Raw genomic sequence first — 22,154 nt, 5'->3', positions numbered from 1 at the left:
CTTGGGAAGTGTGCACCATACAATAATGATGTGTTGTGTTGTCACTTTATCTGGCGGTGATTTAAATATAAACCCCTACTAGATCCGAACTCGTTGTTAATGATGCATGCTTTACGTGCTCATTAGAATGTAATTTTCAGGAAAACACTGTAACTTGAGCAATATAATACCAAGGTTTCATCATGTTAATTTCAATGTCAATTCTTCGAAAACCAAAATTCCACATTGCTAGATCAAATGACTGTTGGGTAATTTATATAGCTTCTTAGTCCTAAAAATACAAACCACATTTCTTGACGCTAATATTCGGTGGTTATTTTGAACTGAACTTGAGATTTTGAAAACATCATTGAAAGATATAGGTTCATTTTAGTAATTTCTACCCAATTTCGACACTTTACTTGATGAACCTGTAGACTTCATCTTTTCCATGTGACCGGCCCAAAAATAAATGATTGAGGGTTTTAAATTGTTCACCTTGTAATCCTTATTTTACTTATGCTGTAATCCTTATTTTAATTATGATGAGACTTGCGAGGATACGACATAGAGTTCTCGATCTTATGAGTTCAAAACTAAGACAGGGCATAATACTCCTCTAATTTGTGTGAATGAGCTTGCAGCTCGAAATCTTGTAAACCATATGGATGTTATATAAACCTCGGGGAAATTTATTTTACTTATGCTGAGACTTGCGAGGATACGACATAGAGTTCTCGATCTTATGCTCTTACTTCAAAACTAAGACAGGGCATAATACTCCTCTAATTTGTGTGAATGAGCTTGCAGCTCGAAATCTTGTAAACCATATGGATGTTATATAAACCTCGGGGAAATAAATGTAGAACATTGTAACGGTTCCTGTGATGCAAAGGCATATTCCAGAGAGGAGAAAAGTCGTGACAATTTGTACCCAAAAAGGTCCACGCTAATTGGTTCTTACTGTTTTCGGATCAAAGGCACGAGTCTCTTTGTTTGTGGAATTTGATACATCTTCGGATCTTCCTCTAAATCAACGGCCTCATATAAAATATCTGGGCTTCCAATAGATTCTGATATCGGGTAGTGATCGTTAAAACTGTGGGCTGGGATTTCTCCATTAAAACACATTGAAGATGCATCAGAAATTCCAAACCGAGGTGAAGGTCTAATGGAAGACCTAGGAAGAGAAGGAGATACTTGTTTTTGACCGCTTGGCAATGCAAGTTTCAGGTTTAAGCACCCCTCTTGATCCATATGGAACTGAACAGAGAACTACTCATCCTCTGCAGATCGATTTATAGTCATAGTACTTACAACAGGAGAATGACAAGACCGTATAGCAGAGAGTTCAAAATCCGCATACATGATACAACTTGGCAAGCATACAAGGATATTACAGGACTGAACACAGGGATAGCGCATTATGATATGAACAGTTGATCCCAGCGAACCTTACCTACCCAAATCTTGAGAGAATTGTGGTCTAGACTCTAGAACGAGCATTCATAAAAGAAAACCAGAGATTGAAGTGTGTAGGTAGTACCTTTTGACAATGTTGTTGAAGATGCGGGCGTGAAGCTGCTTGGCAACTGGTGTTTTTCTTTGGCAACGCTCTCACAATACCCTGCGTTCTCAGCTCGTTCTTTCTTCAGCTGCTCGCTCACAAATACCCTGGACTCCGCTCACAAATACCCTGGACTCTGGAGTTCTTATGTTTAATTTCCAGAAACTAACAGTCCAGCTCAGAAACTAACAGTCCAGCGCAGCAGACTAACAGTGAACTGCCAATTAAACTCTCTGTATGTGTAATCAATTGCTAATTAAAATTGATTTAACCCACGTTTGAAAAAATTAAATTTAATCTGAGTCTGAAAAAATAAATTTAACTGCAAGTCTATCCGGAAAAGACCAGAAGAAACTGCAAGTCTATCCGGAAACGGCCAGAAGAAACTGTTTCGTTTCGCCGGAAACCGTTTCTGGCCAGTGAAAACGAAAACAGCCGTTGCAGATGGCGTTTACAGTATGGTCGCGGTTTCTGCAAAGGTTTCTGCCAGAAACGGGGGACATCGTCCCGTTTCTGGTAACTAGGGTGTCTGAAGAAGTCAAAACTAATGCATCAGAAAGCAGGGGCTATAAGAACTATTAGTAATGGAGGGAAACACTATCCTTCACAATTTAGCAACATAGAGGAAAACTCATGGTACATTTTTGTAGTTTTGGCCAGAATAGTCCATCCAAGCATGCCATTAGAGATTTCAGAGAGAAGCTCTTTGTTTTATTTAGCGCCAGTTGAAGTGGATAACTTTTTCCACATTCAAGGGTTACCTCTGCCCGTTTCTCTCTTTGAAATTTGCATGCAAAAATCAGTGATGGGTCGAAAGTTTGGTGCAAAAATGACACCTGCCACAGAGCCAACAAAGTTCCAAAATTAGATCCAACTTCGCCAATTAAAAACTGCAAACAACTTGGAATCCTATCTTTAGGACAAGATTGTCTGAAGCACCTCGAAAACTCAGGTATGTTACTACTATGCTTCCTTTCTATAGCCTGGAATATTTCATTTATTTCTGTAATATCCGTGATATAAACTTGTTTCAAGCATTTTAAAGATAAACAATGTGCAAAATTGGGCATCCAATCTCTGCGGGGAAGTATGAAAGGACAAGAAGTTGAATTAACAAAAAAGGAACGATTTTATAAAGGTACAATGGCTCCACAAAGTCGTTTGAAGTTTTCAACATCAAAATTGAATGAATTTTTTAAATATTCAATTGTTAAAGGTCAAAAGAAGATCAAAAAAGGAAAGTTTTCATTCTTATTTAAAAAAAGGGGCTTTTCGAAATGTTTTTAGAAAGGATATTTTAAGGAGTTAAAAAAAAGGTTTTTTTTAAATATTCTTTTAAAGTCTTTTATTAAAATATAAGGAATTTTGTTTTAAAAGGATTCAAGGAATTTGTTAAAAGGCTCATGTAATTTTAAATGTGATGGTATCATTTGAAAGGGGATTATGTAATTTTAAAGAAATGGCTTATGTTATTTATCTTTTAATGTTCCATAGATCTCATTTAAATTTTTTTAAAAACAAAGGTGGTGTTGATGTTGGGTGTAAGAATTGTAATATTGTCTTTTTTAGAAATAAAAACAAACAATATAAGAGGGGTTTGTGAAATCATTTCTTCTATATAGAATTTGTAGGATGACTTGATTTTTCATCCAGTTGATTATGAGGCTTTGTACTCAAGGTCGTAAGAAAAAAAAATCCAATACTTTTTAGTTAGTCAAGCATAAGTTCCCGAAAGTTAAATAGTAATTATTGTTGGATATGTAATTATCTCACCACCTACTTCATATAGATGCTCAGCCAGAGTTGGATATCCCACTCTCTGTTTTAGATTTCTTTGTTTAATTTAGCAGTCACAATTTCGTTTTTAGTTTGTACTATTTTCCTTCAAGTGGTATCAAAGCCGGCCATGGGCCTACTCCCTCGTAGGAGGGCCTAGGGACGAGAGTAGAGAAATAATTTAAGTGGTTTCTTTGTCCATCGACTGATTAGAGCTGGAGCTGCCATGTTATGGAAAGAAACTATAGAAGTTGATATTGTCGCCCATATTCGCTCATTTGAAGAGCTTGTGAGGTTGAGTTGCATGGAGTTTAAAACCATGCATGAATGAGCTTTGTGTTATTCGTTGTGTAAAAGGAGATGTAGAACCCGTGAGCTTTGTGTATCAAACCTGATGTGCTGTGTGTAAATCGTTGAGTGAGTAGCGTGAAGATTGATTTTTGAGATCTGTCTAAGGATATGAGAGTCATCACCGATTCGTTTTCCTGGAAAATCATTGTGTGCAACTGCTGAAGAAAGGACAAAACTCAACAAATCTCCGACTATGTTTTATTTTTTACGTTGTTTTCTTTCAGCCATAATGAGGTCTAGATTATGACCTGATGTTTCGTTAGAGTTTCTGTTTCCAATAAGGGAGCTCACAATTTTCTCCTAAAGTCCATGGTTTGTTCAAAAAAATTTACCCGGTGAAATAGTAAATGCATCCACGTGAGCATGGAAGATTGTTTATGAGATCCATCTTTGATCATGTCCTCCTAAGGCAACGATCTCTGTTTGGATGCTTGGCGTAGTGAGGCCCACGTTGTCTTTTGCCTCATCGTCATTTAGCTTGAAGTAATTTGTGAAGTACTTATCACTCTATTGGCGTTGCAATTCTTGTTGAGAATTTGGAATATCGATAGAAGGAGATGCACAAACTTTACTAGAGTCATTGTTGTCCATGAATTGAGGGAACCTGTAAGTTATTTGGTCTGGATAGTTTGGCAGGCCGAAGCCCTGATCAATCGTTTCGACATCAAGAACCAGTAGTGTGAGCCAACAATATCCGTCCATGCATGAGCGATGCCCTTCAAAAGGGTGAAAGCACTGACTTTAATGACGTACATGTATGTAACATTCCATGGAACATATTCCATGTGGAACAGTTAGCGTTCGAGCGGTTAGCGAGGAGAAAATTTCATGTGGTGTGGTAAGAATGGAATCGTTTACATGTTTTTAAACCTACGCGTTGAGTGGAGCCTACAGTGTGAGGCTATATTTAATATGGTTGAAATGACAGAAATCCATATGTTTGTTTTATTCTTTGAATTCATCCTTTAAATTAAAGTGGCACACATAAAATTTGATACATGGATTTGAGACATTGAAGAGGAGGGGCTTTGAAGTAAATTAAAGAGTTCATGAAAGCACCATTAGTGTGCATAATTTTAAAGAAGATGAGGTAAAGTAGACAGTTACATCTTGGGATGAAATTTAAATGAGCTTGTATATTTGGGTATATAATTGAACTTTGTATTTCTTGTATCTTACTTGAGATTATTGTAATAAGGCATTGTGTTGTAAAGGGTACATGATCGGTAGTATCCGAAACCCTAAAGTTGATTTCTCAGGTGTGTTGTAAGCCTTGTTGAGTAAGACATGCAATGTTTATCCATCTTAGGAAGAGAGAGGATGTGATATCAAGTTGTGGAATTGACCACTAGATAGATACAGAAGGTGTACTTGTATCTATGCTTGATTTGTAATTGTTGAGTTAGAAATGTACTGTTTATTCCTCTTCGGTAGAGAGAGGATGTGACATCAAGTTGTGGAATTAATCACTAGGTAGATACGAGGGTGGTAAGTGTACTCATATCTAATATTGATGTGTAATTGAGGAAGTTAAAATGTGAGATGGAACCTGAATTTAAGGAATCAAGTCAGGAAGAGTTTAACATGATTGACGAACCATGTCGGTGAAAAGGATTCCTAGAGAACTGTCGAGTACAATGAATGGTACCCATGTACCTCGGTAGATGGATTTATTTTTATATGGACATCAGTAATCAATTGTATGTAGGTACAAGAGAGAGAAGAAGAATGCCTATTGTGATGAAAGCCCAAAGAGAAGATAATAACAACTAAAGACAATGTTTCTGGAGTTCTACAGATTACAAGATCAATTTGTATACATATTTAGAAAATCCTCAAAAAAAAAAATTGGTGAGATAATTAAGGTGGAGAATGTTGGATATGTAATTATCACACCACCTACTTCATCACCGCCACACTGCCTCAATCTTCACCCTTCACCGCCTCCGTCGTCACCGTCTCAACACACCAAAGTTCGAAGGGCCAAAACCGTCTGGCCTCATCAATACTTGAAGAGGCAAATTTAATTTATGTAACTGACTCAGATTTGTATAAATATAGATGCTCAACCAGAGTTTGATATCCCACTCTCTGTTTTAGATTTCTTTGTTTAATTTAGCAGTCGCAATTCCATTTTTTGTTTGTACTGTTTTCCTTCAACTGTCTCTATCCAATTTCCCACTGTGCAGGCAGGCATATCACTGATTTTAGAAAGCCTTGGCATTTTCCTCTCTACCTGAATAAGGAAGAAAAGTACAAACGAATAATTGTCAGTATTATCCCTAGTTGAACAGGATGGGTAAAAACCACTGTTTCCTTAAATTAGTTTCATCGTTTACCCGTATAATAAGTTATTGTCTCATGTTTCTGAACTCTTCCTTGACACACATGAAAGTCAGATGCATTTTCTGCAATGGAATTGACAAATTGTAAGAATTTATCACACAAGAACATTCTTACAACCCTTGCTTCTCAATGCTTCTCAATGCAAAGCAGATGCTGCAATGAGAATTTTGTCCAACCATCCAAAATAGTAAATACATAGCTACTCCTTCCTTAGTCTTGTAGCTATTCCACTATGATTAACGGATCAAAGATTTAACTGTGTCCTTAACATTAGCACTGAGATGATACACAGTAAATCCTGCCATAGTCATTCTAGCTCTCCATTTTCCTGTAACTTCATACCTCTCAATCATTTCTTTTCTCCCACAAGAAATTATGTTCACTGTGTCTCAGGCAAGGCATTGTTTTTCAACATTCATACGATCTCTACTATCCCTTTCAAGTGTAGCATCTAGAGAATCAAACACTGATGAGTAATAGTTTAATGCTTCCATGAACCAAGGGAAGAAAGGTGTAGTATTAGTGTTAACCTCTTGTTCTACTACTGTGACTACTTTAGGGTTGAGAGATTTCAGTATCCTCGGAAGTCGGTCACGTGGGTTCTTTCTAGACACACTTTGATCAGGCATGTGATGTAGTTGGAATGAAAAGTTGAATACTAAAACCTCATCTGGATTTATCTTAAGAATCCATGGTTGGACATCTGATTCCACATCCATATAGTGTCTTATCTTTATGTTGGGATCTGATTCCACATTAAGACTCTCCTTCTAATTATGTGTGTGTGAACGAAGTGGTTTATAAGGCATTACATGTGCCCAAAATTTTTCCAATCTGGAAGTTCTTGGTATGATGCGATGGCATCCTCCTGCACTCTGTTATTAACATCATCAATGGTTTTAGTGTTATGCCTTGTAAGCCCTCTTTGGTTTGTGCTTGTTATCTATGGTGTCCATGATAATTACAGATATTAGGTCTTACTCTTAGTCATTGTCTTAGGCTGATTTTATTTATTAAGTTCTGCTAATTTAGTTCTCGGTATGATGTGATGGCATCCTTCTCCACTCTATTATTAACATCATCAATGATTTTAGTGTTATGCCTTGTAGGCCCTCTTTGGTTTGTGCTTGTTATTTATGGTGTCCATGATAATTATGATGAAGACATTTTTCACTGCGGGGTTAGGGTGAGAAGACATTGTTCACGCCAACCAATGGCCAGTGATTATTTTCGTCATCCTTTGCCTAATAAAAAATGGCCACGTGGCATATGGACAGTGAAAACTACCGTCTCTATTGGAAGTTGACTAAGCGGTAGACCAGCGAAATCGTGTCCCCACTCTCTTCACTAGTAAGAAAGGCTCAAGAGTCAAGGTCCATGCTGAATGTTGATATTACAGGTAGCCATTACTTTTATGAAGTCTAGGCTTCATCTTCCATGGCTACGATGGCTATTGTAGAAGATTGTGATAATTTGACAAAGATCTTCATTTGCATCGTTTTTAGGATTTGGTACAAGGGTGTTTGATTTGCGAAGTGTTTGACTTACGGAAACTGTCTCCGTCTTTGACATTCGCGGAATAAATGGAAAGGGTGACTGACTTTCACGCCATCATGACAACGTGGTGTTTTTGGAATTCTTTATCAAATTCCATGTTTAGTATTAAACATGTAAGAGAAATCTTTTGGCAAACAATAAATGGGGAAAGAGGTCTTCATGAACTTTCCAATGACAATATTTGATGCAGAACCCACTAAATCAGTGACTGCAAGTCAAATTTAGGTACCCTTTTGATTGTTTTTTCCATTTCATCTATGCCCATGATCAGAATTTTGCACCTGTATGCATTTTTTGTCTAGAAAAAACATATGTTATCCTTTTAAATAATGGTTGTTACGGGTTGGGAGCATAGAAATTCCCAAATATTTTTCCTTCGAAGGTTGAATTCCTCATCAAGCTTGTGGAAAATACAGAAAATCGATGACCCAAATTGTATTAGTAGAGTTGGGAAAATATAATTTGGTTTTTTGAGTGAAAATTATGGCAAAACCAGGTTTGGGAAAACTAAGAAAACACTTTCGCATACTATATAATCTAGGGTTTTTTGTTCTGTTGTTTTTCTTTCTAACTGCAAAAAACCTTTTGAAATCCCCTCTTTCCCTTTGTGGGGATTCTTCAAAAGCCTCTTTTAGATGGAGGTCGAAGAGATTTGAATCTAACAGTGGCCCAAAAGCATCACAAAAATGGATATTTAATAGAGATAATTCAGTTTCGGATATAGACTGCAATAGGTCGAAAATTCTTATTCAAAACCCATCATAACCAAGCCTTAATTTTTAAGGAATTTTGGCTAAAATCCCAGCTGATAAGCAACAACACCCTGTAACAGAAAACTCGTCAGAAACAAGCCTTGTGCTACCAAATGGTTTGGAAATTATACAGAATGTTTAGTCTGATTCTCTATGTGCAGGATTGAAATAACACACAGGATATGGAAGCCCACAAGCAGTGCACATCCGGGGGAGCTTTTTAGTACATATCATTTTTCTAATTCACATGTGACAAATGGCCCATCTTTAGTTGTCATCTTAGCTCTCTAGCTCGTTGTGTTATTCTATATGTTGGGTAACACTGTGACAGATTACTTTTGTTGTTCTTTAGAGAAATTGTCCAAGATTTTGAAGCTACCACCAACAGTGGCCAAAGTTACTCTTCTTCCTCTTGGAAATGGAGCACCTCATCTGTTTGCAAGTATTGCTGCTTTTATGGGGGCTGATGCTGGTGAGGTGGGACTCAATACTGTTTTAGGAGGAGCAATTTTTATTACCTGTGTAGTGGTTGGATTGGTTTCTCTATTCATTGCGGGTTCACATGCACAAATTGATCACCAAAGCTTTATACGGGAAATTTGTTTCTTCCTATTGACCCTTGCTTCACTTTCTCTGATTTTGTTCATTGGAAATATTAATTTGTGGGGAGCACTAGATTTTATTTCAATATACATCCTATATGCATTCACTCTCGCAGCAAATCAGTTTATGAGGAAACAAACCCGAAAATTAAAGTGGGATTCAATGACATCCATGCAGTCTTTCCCTGGAAGTATTATTCCTCTCAATTGTGAAGATGAAGATGATTCCATGTATAGTACTTTGTTGGATTTAGAGTCAACTACAATGTTGGTTGCTGGTCATGGACGCTTGGAGACTTCATTGCCTCAGTGGATGTGGGCATCAAATGTAACTATTTTCTCAAACCGGGGATTGTCAAAGACAATATAAGAGACTAGGCCCCTGTGGGGATGGAGTGAGGACAGTGAAAATTATCAAAGAAGGTGTTCTTTATTTTGCTTTCTACAATGTATATAGTGCAAAATTATAAAATACTAAAGGCCAAAACATTTAATTTGGTACAAATTTCAAATAATCCAAGGAAAAATGTATTCCTCTTTCCTTCCTTCTACCATTTAGTTCCATCATCTTTCCCAAATATTTGCCTAGGTTCAGGTTAGAATAACATCAAGTTAATTTTGGATTAGGATGGAGTTTGCCTTGACCAGTTAAGACCCCAACATGAATTTACTTAACCCTTAACATTGATGTTTGTCGACTGGTTAGTATAGATATTTCACCATAAATATAGCGTCTGTACACAAAATAGAACAAAATATAGATATCATCTAGGGCATAATATGTTTACTCCATCACTAACATATTAGATAAATCATAATATTCAGAATCTTCTAACAGATCTAACCATTATTTTTTGTAGTCTATTTCTCATAACCTAACATATACATACCATCTCCATTTTGTTCTCACATCATCTCTTCATGGTACAAACCCATTCGTCTTATATATGTTTACTTAATCCATAATTTACAATAGTTAATTACTATTGATGATACCGACACAAGCATATCACACCTCAATCCACTCTCCCAACTCTTAATCAAAACTTTATAAGCTTTGTTAAGCCACTGACCTGAGCTTCTAAGTCAAAATTTATGCTTACATCGAGACAGTACAATACAATGTCAATCTGCATCTCCACACTTCAATCTATAGTCAATCCAATTAGCATAAAACACTCCAGCTCCATGAGTTTTCAATTTACTTGTTTGATGAAAACCTATGTTAATAATAGATTATAATATGTACTTGTATAATGTCATCCTATACTGGCATTAGTCATTGTGACCTACATGTAGTCGTCACTCTCTTATAATATGTCCTTATCTATCTCAATCCTGGTTCAATCCTCCTTGTGCTCAGTTTATGATTGCATATTAACCAACTAGTCAAAAATTCAAGATTTTTCAGGTTCAAATATACAACTAAAACGTTAAAAATTTGCAAAACACAAAAACTCTTAGGTATAATTACACAATTTTATGCCTAGATAGGTTAGCATTTGGCCTTAATCCAAAGCTTTTCTTCACTCTCAGAGAATTTCTATAGCCAAATTTCCATGTCTATAAGTTTATACATCTTTAAGGAAATTCCTTCATCAATTTTGTTTGTAATGGAAATTTGATCATTATTCATCCCCTGAGCACTTACTTGGCATATTGCATCCATAACATCTAGGAAGCCTTGTTTGAAAGAAAATCTCAAAGTCCCTCAAGCATTACCTGATGACAATAGCTACTATGGAATAAAACCTAGAAAATCCTACTTGTTTCTCCTCTACAACCACTTCTATATTATTATACTTTATTTGTGTAAGCTCCTCGTTATTCTACTCCTTTTGCAAAGGAAACCTTGTGCTCATATTCAAAGTTAAAATCTTTAAAATGCCCTATCCTTTTCAATGATGCCATCGATTAATTGAACACCCATTTATCTCCCACTTAAACAATTATCCACTCTTCCTTAATTAGTGTTACACTTTCATGGTAAGTCCAACAAAATCCATGTAACAAGCAGCTAATCCCCAAAAACAAGTTCAGTTCATCCAATCGATCAGGTGAGTTAGTTATTTGTCAAACTCAAGATCATGTGCACACAGGGATTAATGACCTCTTCAACTTGGGAATATATTTGGGTTTCTACATTTTTCATCTTTGGAAAACCATCAACTATTACTTCTCTATGCTCTCTTGAAAATAGTTCTTTTACGAGTTTGATATTTTATTTGTTTTCTTAAGTATCCTTTCCCCATGCTCAATGATTTGTCAATGCACTTCTCTTTGTTGTCTAACTTTCGTCACACTATTACAGTGTTGTGTCCTTGATCCAAATTCCAATTAGTACCATGAAGTAAAACTTGATGGTACTATGAAATCTCCATCTCAAATGCACAAACTTCATCGGTTGCTATGAAATCCCCATCTCATTCATCTCATGTCCAACCAAACAAAAACTTACAACATTGATTTTACATCTCCTAAAAGCCACATTAGACAAGCACACATCTAGTGAAATAGGAATGGTTTTTACCCAATATTTTAATTCTAACAAATCATGCAAATTACCAGAGATTTAATTAGTGATTAATCCCATTAAAGTGTATGGTCCTAAAGCCACCTCATAACACCAATCATTCATGAGTATTGTTTTTGGATTTTATTTTTTAATCCACTACAAGACTACCATTGGGAAAATCAATGAGAGCATTCAGAGTGCTTGTCGAATTCATAGAATATTGAAGTGTTCGACAACCATTTTATTATTGGTCATTGTACTGAAGAAAACTAAAAAGAGTATTGAAAGAAAGGAGCCCAATATATAAGTTCTAACACCATTTATAGCAAACCTTAAGATCCATTATCTACATATACAATATCTAGAATATTGGAATTCTCAAAAACCATTACAATAGTTGGACTTACAGTACTCTAATTGGTAAAGAAAGCAATTAGAATAACTAGAAAAATCAGAATTACCATTGGGAAAATCAATGAGAACATTCAGAGTGCTTGTCAAATTCACATAATATTGAAGTGTTCGACAACCATTTTATTGTTGGTCATTGTACTGAAGAAAAATAAAAATAGTACTGAGAGAAACGAGCCCAATATATAAGTTCCAACGCCATTTCTAGAAAACCTTAAGATCCATTATCTACATATACAATATCTAGAATATTGGAATTCTCAACAACCATTACAATCATCAGACTTACAATACTCTAGCTGGTAAAGAAAGTAATCAAAATAACTGGAAAAACTCTAGCTAGTAAAGAAAGTAATCAGAATAACTGGAAAAACCAGTTTCACTAGTGTTAGAGTCGGTCTCTTTAGCCCTCCATCAGAGATCAAAATATCTTTTGTTGCATTTCATTTTAGGGGTCTCATTCAGTTCAATCATCTGTATTCCATTAGGAGCATCGATTTTCTGATGGAAGGGTCTTGTCACTCATCTCCCTCATGTCATGTACCTGCTGGTCCGTGTCTGCTCATCAAAGTCAATTTTAAAGTCATTTATAGCCCTGTTTGGCCTTTTGGTCAGCAAAGAGTCATTTTAGTCATTAGGTCTAGGGTTTCACAAATTTTGTCTTCAAAGTGTCCATAATACCAACAGGCATATGAGGGAGGTTCGAAATAAGTTTTCATGATATAAATTTCATCATCAATATGCTTGATCATGATTCTTCTTCAAAACTCTGTTTTGAAGAAAAATCGTCCATTTTATCTTTGTAATAAATATGTAATTCTCAAAGCTCTTTCAGTTGTGAAATTCTTCAAACGCAGCCCTGGTCTCCTTTGCCGAATCCAATGATAGCTATCCCTGCACAAAAAGACAAGAGTTTCATCATTCAGCTCAAAAAATCATAAAGGAAGCAAAGCAGAGTTAGAGTGAAGTGTCAAAGGTTTCAAACATTACAAAAGTGGGTGTGCCCAAATCAAAAAATCAAAATCCATGTCATAAGAGATATGTTTGTGTTCCAATCATCCAATTACACGCCAAAAGACATGCCTGGCTGAGTGGCGCGGCGCACATGCCTTGCGCGGCGCATTGGGCCAATTTTCACTGTGTAGAATTGCACTGTTGCGGCGCATCCAGGAGACGCGGCACACTGGGTTGTGTGCGCGGCGCACTGAGCCTCCAAAGTAGATTCTCACCATTTCTTCATCAAATTTGCAAAACGACTCAATTATTTTTGCTCCAAATAGTTTGGAGGGAGGAATTTGGAAGTTTGGAGGTTGAAAATATAAACCTTACCTTCTTGTCAAAACTACTCCTTTGGGTTTTGAAATGGTGTTTCAAATTAACTTTGGTTCCAAGTATTCCATTCCCCACCTGTTGTTCCTTTCCCATTAGTGATATATCAGTGTTATATTATCATTATAATCCATTTTGTTCCATTTCCCTTACATCCTCAAGGTCATTCACTCCTAAGCCCCTTTTTCCTATCCCTAAGTCACATCATTCCCTATCATTCCTATTTCCCCATCTCATTTGTAAAATCCCTAAACCCCAAACCTCGTATTCCTAAAATACAATCAAGTGACTGTCCTCACATTGCAAACTTCACTTGATTGAACCATATCCTTTCCCTCACTCCATTATACCCACTATTCCATATTTCTCACAGTCCCTCATTTCCCTTTGGCGTATTTAGCACTTGGAGACAAAGACATCAAGTCTTCATTTCTCATTTTCAGCCAATCAAACATACACTTGACATACACCTTGCAGCACCATGGAGATGGACACCGACATATCATATGAACAAGACAATGATTTCCACCACAGAAACTACATGCACTAGGAGGACACTAAAACGTCGAAAAAGGGATGATAGACTCTAAATCTTGGCTGAACCCTTTTGGTTGAGCATAGTACTTGATGAGAGACCTTCAATCCGAATTTCAGCAAATTTGGAGAAAATTTTGTCAATTTTGAAAATTTTGGTCTAAAACAGGGTTTTTTCGCCCAACGCGTAGTGCCACTTGGCGCGCGCTTATAATTGGCAGCTCTGTAGGAGGAAAACTTTACATTTTTGGATTTTTCATCAAAAGTTATGCATGCTCATGGATTACCTAAGGATTTCATCAAATTCTGGGTTGCCTAAAGGGTCAAAAACACACTAAAAATCACCTCTCTGCCACCTTTTGCACCCACAGGAAGCAGTGTTGGGAGATTGGATGTTTGGAGGGGAAAATGGACACCAAATCCATAAATTCCACTTGGGTTGGAAAGTAGACAGGCATAGCTTTCGAGCGCGCTATCATGGGATCAATTTGGACTTCGAGAAGGGCCTCAAAATCAGCTCCAAAGTTGTGCTACGCATAGAGATTTTGGGCGTGGCGCATAGAGAATTTTGGCCTATTTTTCACTCTTCAGCTTAGAATTTCAGCCAGTTTTGACTAGTTTCACTTTTTGATGTTACTCTTGACCTACCTTGATGTAATTTCATGACCATGATGTAATTTTGGCACATTTTTACGTGTTTTAGTAGATTCATTCACCAAAAGGTGAAATGTGAGTGAATGAATCAGTTTCCTTTCATATAGAGGCAAGTTGTTTCTTTCCCTATTCTTCAGCTCCTTGTTTAGATATGGTTGAAACAGCTCCTAGAATAATGAGCTCTACCCCTAGAGGCATGGGAAGGAGTTAGGCTTGTCTATATCATGTAATTTCTCAATCATTTTCAGGGTTGGACACTTGGGATTGCTTGGCACCTCATTGTACATTTGATTTCTGCATTTTTGGCAAAGGAAAGACCAGGGTTTTGCAGCACTTGTTGGGATCCTTGTGGCTCTATGTTTTGATGGTGTTTTTCTTCATGTAATTGTAAGTTCATTGATGTTTTATGTATGCCATTTCCCTTCTCTTTGCTTCTGAAATTAAACAAATTGAGTAACAAAGGTAGAATTCATGAGTTTGTTGTGCTCTGCCTTAAACTTTGTTTAGTTTTACATGTTTTCATATGTTTGGAGAGGATTCTTGCAGCCTCTTGCCCTCTTTAGCTCCTCAGTGGTCTTTTCTATCCATTCATTTAATCTAAATCATCAAAACTACTGCCTACCTTGCCCCAGCCGGAACTCTGCAAAAATTGGCCTTCATCCCTGGACCCAAATTTGCCTTTCCTTTGTTTTCAACAAAACCCCCAAAAAAATCAAATCAAATCCTTGCATTACATACCTAGCCTAAAATCAGAAGATATTTCAGTCATCTCAAGCCCCATCGATTATCTTTTGCTGAGATTGACCCGGAGAGAGCCCTCTCCTGTCCTTGTAGGGCTAGCTATGAGGCTGAGCGTGGTTTGATGTTGGTCCTGGATCCTGCCTTTTCAGCCTGAGGTAAATCTAGGCATCTAACATAGTGGCAAATCCACAGGGGATGAAAGTTTATTTTCATTGTTTGGCTTTGTAGACTACAGACGGAGCCTGAAGTTAGCTAGGTAGCCTTTGAAACGCTTTTGCTTTGCATTAGCGAAAGTAGATGAAAGTTGCTTCAGTCAATCTCCGGTCTAGTTTATAAACTGAACATCTGATCTAAATGATCACCCCAGTACATGTATCAAGTTAGATCTGATGGTTGATGGTGGACAACGATCAGACATAAGAAGGCTGAAATCATTCACCTGGTGACTCCAACTCAATGTAGAGACTCCACTGGAGGACTAACTCTTTCTCTGAGAAAATGGAAGGATCTTACACAAAGTTCGGGTATCCAAAGTGGAATGGTATTCAGGATCTAGTCTGCTTTCTTGTAAATTACTTCTTTGCTGTTCTTGAAGCTGTCCTAAAAGTTTTTCAGAATTTGTTGTATGATAAAGGTGATCAAAATCTTCACTTGATCTATTCAAAAAGTGTAAATACTGAGTTTCCCTTTGATCCTGGCCTCCTTACTTTTCCCACATCTCATGATGACTCTCTTTAGCGTGATGAGCCTAAAGAAAACAAACCTGATCCCGTAGCTCTTGTATATACTCCTACACCTTTTATAGTCCAAGATAGGTATAAACCTCTTGTTTGACCTCCTATATCCCATGCTTTCCCTAAAAATCATGACCTATATCTACCAAGATTTGATGGTGAACGCAACAACATCACTGCTGAGAGACATGTTCTGAATTTTGAGTCTTTCCTTGACCTTTTTGAAGTTGATGAAGAAGATGTCAGTATTAGGCTTTTTGCTCTTTCTTTGCAAGGCAAAGTCAAGAGTTGGTTCAAAACCCTGCCTGATGCGAGCATCTCAGATTTCCAGCAGTTCGTCAAAGTTTTCCTCGACAGGTGGGTGGTAAGACAAAACCCTTTCTTGATTATAGAAGAGTATAACCAGCTGAAAAGACTACCAGGGGAGACAGTACAACAATTTTCTGCCAGATTTAACCAAGTTTATTATTCGATGCCTGTTAATATAAGACCTCCTCCTGGATCCGCTCTCTTGCACTACCCGGGTGCCTTTGATCCGGAAATGGAGTTTCAGTTGAGAGAAAGGAATCTTGCAACACTTGAAGAGATGAAGAATAGTGCAGTAGATGTAGAGGCTCATTTGCTGATCAAAAGGGCAAAGTTGAAGGAATAAGAGATGAAAAACACAGATCCGGAGGAATCGACACCTTCAGAGGAAAAGCTTGACATTTTGGTAAGTGCAGTAGAAGAGATGATGCAAAGGATCACCACAAGGAATGAGTATAATGTTCAAGCCCATGGCTCGCTGATTGAAGAAGAACAAGTTGCTGATCCAAAACATCTTCTTTCTTATCCTAGTTGTCATAGATCTGATAATGATTGTTTTGTAGATCATCTTGGAGAAGAGAGATCTGTTGATATGACATGTATGCTTGATGATGTGTTTTATACTAACGATTTGCCTCAGTTTGATCAGTATTATGATGATGATTATGTTCTCCAAACAGAAGCTAATCTTGTAGACAAATCAGCAGCTGGTTTGTGGGAGGAAGAAGTTCACTTTTAGCAACTCGAATACAATGTTCAGCCATCACATATCAGCTATGGAAATGATGAGGAAAGTGCAACAAATTTTGAAGTAAGTGAAGGATCTTTTCCTTTTTGTTCTTCTTCGTTTCAGTTCATCAGAGACACCATTCATGCAATCATAAATCAACTGTCGATAAGTCCTGATCTGGACCATCTTGAGGGCAATGAAAACCTTGTTCCAGACTTCTCATATTCAGCTTTGCAGTCCTCGAAAGCCATTGTTTATCAAGTTGCAGATGAAGACATGGAAGCTGGCACATATGAGCAAATGATACAAGAAGATTCCCTACCTTTCCGTTTTGAATCAATTCAATTTTTGAAGGGTAAATTGCATAGTAAATCTTCAAATGAACAGCTTGTAGGAAGTCAACAATTTCTCAGTTTTAATGTTGAGGATGAGACAGATGGCGAAATTCTTGAGCAAGTTGTTAATGAGAAATCTTCCCCTGAAACGACTGATGTAATCATTTTGAATACAAAACCCTCCCTAGCACCAGATTTGCAGCCACCAAACGCAATTGAAGGTCAGATTATAGATGAAGGCGTGGAATCTGAAATACATGATCTAATGATGCAAGAGGATTCTGTACCCTTTTGTTTTGAAGCATTTCAGTTTATAAGGCAGAATCTTCGTAATATCTCTAAAGAAAAAGATGATCAGCCAGTAGGATGTCATACAGTTTCAATAGATACATCGCAGCAGTCTTCTCAAGTTTTTGATGATCCTATTGCTCGTGTGTTGGATTATGTTTGCTATAAAAATTCTTCCCCATTGGCTAACCATGTCCCAGATAAGAATGTTGATAATAATCTTATTCAAAAGTCGCCTTCATTGCCTTGTTTAACAGATTGTTCATTGCATACCCCATACCAAGGTTTGCAGTCTTACGAGGGGATTGATAAAGGAAACTTTTGTTCTGTTTGGAATCAGCAAAAGAGTTTGGTTATTCACGTAATTCAGGATCCTTTTGACAGCCTGCTGCTATCACCAAAGAAAGACAGCACAAATGTGAGGAAAATTTTAATATCCAGCTATGAAGATTACTTGGACCAGAGCAGTAATGTGTTAATGGAAATCAATAGCGATGCTTATGAAGATCCTTTCGCAATATTCTTAAAGTCATCCAGTCAATTCATGCTTTGCAAGTTTATCAGTAGTCAACTTGATTCTGACTTTCCATGGGAGTTGCCGTTCAGTAGTTTTCTCTTGTTGTTCCTAAGCGAGCACTTGCGGAGAATTCAAATAGCAGCCAGGATGCTTACATGGTTGCATTGGCTGTTCCATTTCACTTGATCGGGTGGTGAAAAGAACAATTAGAGTAGGTTTGATGAATAAGCTCAAATATGAGCATCTTTCCAGTTTGTTAGTTATGATTTAGTCATGTTTGGTTTTATTATGGTTTTCAGTTTTAGTCTTAAGTCAGAGTCAGTCTGCATAATGTCAGTTTTAGTGTTTTGACTCCATTGCCCAATGGATGAAGGCACTGTCTACTCTCCCAAAGATCTGCGGTCCTTGGCACCTCCAAGGAGCTACCATCCCCATTGGAGCCAATGTTAGAGTCGGTCTCTTCAGCCCTCCGTCAGAGATCAAAATCTCTTTTGTTGCATTTCATTTTAGGGGTCTCATTCAGTTCAATCATCTGCATTCCATTAGGAGCATCAATTTTCTGACGGAAGGGTCTTGTCACTCATCTCCCTCATGTCATGTACCTACTGGTCCGTGTCTGCTCATCAAAGTCAATTTTAAAGTCATTTATAGTCCTGTTTGGTCTTTTGGTCAGCAAAGAGTCATTTCAGTCATTAGGTCTAGGGTTTCGCAAATTTTGTCTTCAAAGTGTCCATAATACCAGCAGGCATATGAGGGAGGTTCGAAATAAGTTTTCATGATATAAATTTCATCATCAATATGCTTGATCATGATTCTTCTTCAAAACTCTGTTTTGAAGAAAAATCGTCCATTTTATCTTTGTAATAAATATGTAATTTTCAAAGCTCTTTCAGTTGTGAAATTCTTCAAATGCAGCCCTGATCTCCTTTGCCGAATCCAATGATAGCTATCCCTTCACAAACGGACAAGAGTTTCATCATTCAGCTCCAAAAATCATAAAGGAAGCAAAGCAGAGTTAGAGTGAAGTGTCAAAGGTTTAAAACATTACAAAAGTGGGTGTGCCCAAATCAAAAAATCAAAATCCATGTCATAAGAGATATGTTTGTGTTCCAATCATCTAATTACACGCCAAAAGACATCAGAGAACCAAAGACAAGTCGTGGAGGAGCGAAGGCATTGTTTAAGGCTGAATTGTGTTTTGAAATCAGCTGCGCGGCGCATTGGCTGAGTGGCGCGGCGCACATACCTTGTGCGGCGCATTGGGCCAATTTTCACTGTGTAGAATTGCACTGTCGCGGCGCATCCAGGAGGCGCGACACACTGGGTTTGTGCGCGGCGCACTGAGCCTCCAAAGTAGATTCTCACCATTTCTTCATCAAATTTGCAAAACGACTCAATTATTTGTTCTCCAAATAGTTTGTGAACTCTTGTCATTGATTTTAGCCGGTGGTGCGTGTTGTTTGGAGGGAGGAATTTGGAATTTTGGAGGTTGAAAATATAAACCTTACCTTCTTGTCAAAACTGCACCTTTAGGTTTTGAAATGGTGTTTCAAAGTAACTTTGGTGCCAAGTATTCCATTCCCCACATGTTGTTCCTTTCCCATTAGTGATATATCAGTGTTATATTATCATTATAATCCATTTTGTTCCATTTCCCTTACATCCTCAAGGTCATTCACTCCTAAGCCCCTTTTTCCTATCCCTAAGTCACATGATTCCCTATCATTCCTATTTCCCCATCTCATTTGTAAAATCCCTAAACCCCAAACCTAGCATTCCTAAAATACAATCAAGTGACTGTCCTCACATTGCAAACTTCTCTTGATTGAACCATATCCTTTCCCTCACTCCATTATACCCACTATTCCATATTTCTCACAGTCCCTCATTTCCCTTTGGCGTATTTAGCACTTGGAGACAAAGACATCAAGTCTTCGTTTCTCATTTTCAGCCAATCAAACATACACTTGACATACACCTTGCAGCACCATGGAGATGGACACCGACATATCATATGAACAAGATAGTGATTTCCACCACAGAAACTGCATGCACCATGAGGAAACTAAAACGTCGAAAAAGGGATGATAGACTCTGAATCTTGGCTGAACCCTTTTGGTTGAGCATAGTACTTGATGAGAGACCTTCAATCCAAATTTCAGCAAATTTGGAGAAAATTTTGTCAATTTTGAAAATTTTGGTCTAAAATAGGTTTTTTCGCCCAGCTCATAGCGCCACTTGGCGCGCGCTTATAATTGGCAGCTCTGCAGGAGGAAAACTTTACATTTTTGGATTTTTCATCAAAATTTATGCATGCTCATGGATTACCTAAGGATTTCATCAAATTATGGGTTGCCTAAAGGGTCAAAAACACCCTAAAAATCACCTCTTTGCCACCTTTTGCACCCACAGCAAGCAGTGTTGGGAGATTGGATGTTTGGAGGGGCAAATGGACACCAAATCCAGAAATTCCACTTGGGTTGGAAAGTAGATAGGCATAGATTTCCAACGAGCTATCATGGGCTCAATTTGGACTTCAGGAAGGGCCTCAAAATCAGCTCCAAAGTTGTGCTACGCATAGAGATTTTGGGCACGACACATAGAGAATTTTGTCCTATTTTTCACTCTTCAACTCAGAATTTCGGCCAGTTTTGACTAGTTTCACTTTTTGATGTTACTCTTGACCTACCTTGATGTAATTTCATGACCATGATGTAATTTTGGCACATTTTTACTTGTTTTAGTAGATTCATTCACCAAAAGGTGAAATGTGAGTGAATGAATCAGTTTCCTTTCATATAGAGGCAAGTTGTTTCTTTCCCTATTCTTCAGCTCCTTGTTTAGATATGGTTGAAATAGCTCCTAGAATGATGAGCTCGACCCCTAGAGGCATGGAAAGGAGTTAGGCTTGTCTATATCATGTAATTTCTTAGTCATTTTTAGGGTTGGACACTTGGGATTGCTTGGCACCTCATTGTACATTTGATTTCTGCATTTTCGGCAAAGGAAAGACCAGGGTTTTGTAGCACTTTTTGGGATCCTTGTGGCTCTGTGTTTTGATGGTGTTTTTCTTCATGTAATTGCAATTCCATTGATGTTTTATGTATGCCATTTCCCTTCTCTTTGCTTCTGAAATTAAACAAATTGAGTAACAAAGGTAGAATTCATGAGTTTGTTGTGCTCTGCCTTAAACTTTGTTTAGTTTTACATGTTTTCATATGTTTGGAGAGGATTCTTGCAGCCTATTGCCCTCTTCAGCTCCTCAGCAGTCTTTTCTATCCATTCATTTAATCTAAAGCATCAAAACTACTGCCTACCTTGCCCCAGCCGGAACTCTGCAAAAATTGGCCCTCATCCCCGGACCCAAATTTGCCTTTCCTTTGTTTTCAACAAAACCCCCAAAAAAATCAAATCAAATCCTTGCATTACATACCTAGCCTAAAATCAGAAGATATTTCAGTCATCTCAAGCCCCATCGATTATCTTTTGCTGAGATTGACCCGGAGAGAGCCCTCTCCTGTCCTCGTAGGGCTAGCTACAAGGCTGAGCATGGTTTGATGTTGGTCCTGGATCTTGCCTTTTCAGCTTGAGGTAAATCTAGGTGTCTAACAACTAGCAAGGTACACTCCGAAGCTAGTAAGACTCAAGGTCTAGATAATTAGCTAACACAAGACTTTTCCAGGGATCAAATTCCTTACTTTACTAGGGATGAAATTCCTTACACATTACAAATATAACAAAATACTTAAGTTATTGTCAAGCAGGTTGTGGTCAAGCATTAAATCAAGTGAGTCTTCTTTACAAAGACTTGGGTTCAACCCTGCCAAAAACGCGTTGCTCTACTAACAAAGCCAATTTGTTGTGCTATATTGTGATACCTCATATTCAACTGAGCCTTAGTGGTTTGCCCTATGCAGGAAGACAAGACCAAGTGCAAGCCCTGGGTGCTTTTGTTGGAATAAAAGTCCCTCAAATACATCTCCTCAGCCAAAAGTTTCTAGCCAATAAGGATCGTTCCCCAAGGGATATTTAACTAACTGAAAAGAACACTTTAGAGTACACACTCCACACTTATTGGTTAGATGTCAAATAATAGAGGGAATCCTCCGACAACTCTAAGCACTATCTCT

At 37.7% G+C, this 22,154-nt stretch overlaps 1 pseudogene; it reads left to right on the top strand.

Moving 5' to 3' along the window:
- The first annotated feature begins 8,510 nt into the window (after nt 1–8,510).
- LOC149213588 (cation/calcium exchanger 4 pseudogene) lies at nt 8,511–9,387 on the top strand (annotated as a pseudogene).
- Nucleotides 9,388–22,154: the final 12,767 nt, after the last annotated feature.

Source organism: Pinus tabuliformis, chromosome 1_1 (assembly GCF_031772625.1).
Source record: "Pinus tabuliformis cultivar Carrire ecotype Pingquan chromosome 1_1, CPIR1, whole genome shotgun sequence".
NCBI lineage: Eukaryota > Viridiplantae > Streptophyta > Pinopsida > Pinales > Pinaceae > Pinus > Pinus tabuliformis.
The sequence above is the reverse complement of the archived record's forward strand: the minus strand, read 5'-3'. Positions and strand labels throughout refer to the sequence as shown.